Here is a 1,532-nt window from a genome sequence, read left to right as displayed (position 1 = left end):
AGATTTATAACTAAATATATAGAGAAGAATAATTCCCATGATTTTATTTTTGTAAAAAGAAATATTGTTTTCTATATATTTTTCAATATGAAGTCCTTGAACATATTTGGGGATTTTTATGGCTGAATGTTAATTTTTTAATTTTTTAATATACTTACAAATACATTATAATAAAATAATACAACCAAATCAAAAAGCAGCCACTTGAAAACTGAAATTCACAAAATGAGCTGTTCTTGGCTACATACAGAAAACCAGCATTTAAACTGAATTATAATTAAACGTTTACTGCCATAGGTAATATTTACCCACTTCTGGGTCCAACAGAAGGTGTTGAATCAATGTGATCCTTTAAAAACAAAGTCACTAGTTTCCATAACAATCATACTCACGGTTGTTTTTTGTTTTGTTTTTTCTCTCTTCACCCAGCAGAAAAACAAGTTGTTCAAGCATTGAACCAAAAAATATAAAAAATAGAATTTGCCTTGTAATATTTCCATGTTTTGGATGAAGTCAGCCCACTATGTGCGGCTGCTTAAATGCTTACAACACCTTATCCAAAACCCTTTGCGCCGGATGTGTTTTAGAATTCATAACCTTTGGGGTTTTAAAAAGGCAACATGGGCATATTTTGAATATTACAAAACACCTCCACAGCATCTAGGGGAATACCTAGAATCAAATCCATGGATATTTCTTCAGGGAAAATTAACAGTCACAATGGAGTAGCATTAAAAAAAAGTACAATACTCTCACATCAGTTCAAGTCAGATTTTGCTGCCAAATGAATTATGGTATCAAATTCAGAAAAACACAAACCAACTTAGATTTCAAAGTTTTTTGGTAAGGGACTGTAGCCCTTTAACATCTCTGACAAGGAAATTTCTTCTCTGACAAATCTGCTCTCATATTTCAATGGAAATTGGGATAGGGACAATTGTCTTCTACCCCAAAACAGGGGCTCTTAACAGGCTCTCTTAAATTTATTTGGGTAGATTACCATCTCACTGGAAGCGACAGGTTCTATGAGGATAATTTGAAAAAATATATTGAAATAATTATTTAGTTAATCTTATTAAATCAGACACCTTCTTGGACTAGATTCTAATATAGATCAGCAGTAGAAGGTGCCAACGTTCGAGGAACATTTATGAGAAGAGAGTAAAACTGAGAAACATCCAGACATTAATGCAATTGCTTTCTGCAAATTATAAAAAGCTATGATTCCATTTGAGCAGCTGCACAATGCAACTCAATATAATCTGCAAACTTCGGCTCTGTAAGACTGAAAGATTTATGAAACCATTTTGGCATCAACCTATCCTTAGAAGCTGCAATGAAATCATTCCAAGCAATTAATACATTAAATAATAATTTCTTCTGTATCTATCAGTGTTTAAAATATGCTATTCTCAGATCTTAATAAAAAGATACCATGGGTTAAAGCCATCAAACATCTTATTTTTTAAAAAGTTAAGTCATTTAAAGTCAAGAGCTTCAAAAACTCAAGAGCAAAAAAAAAAAAAAAAAAA

Source organism: Mandrillus leucophaeus, unplaced genomic scaffold (assembly GCF_000951045.1).
Source record: "Mandrillus leucophaeus isolate KB7577 unplaced genomic scaffold, Mleu.le_1.0 Scaffold142, whole genome shotgun sequence".
Lineage (NCBI taxonomy): Eukaryota > Metazoa > Chordata > Mammalia > Primates > Cercopithecidae > Mandrillus > Mandrillus leucophaeus.
This window is presented reverse-complemented; position numbering follows the sequence as displayed.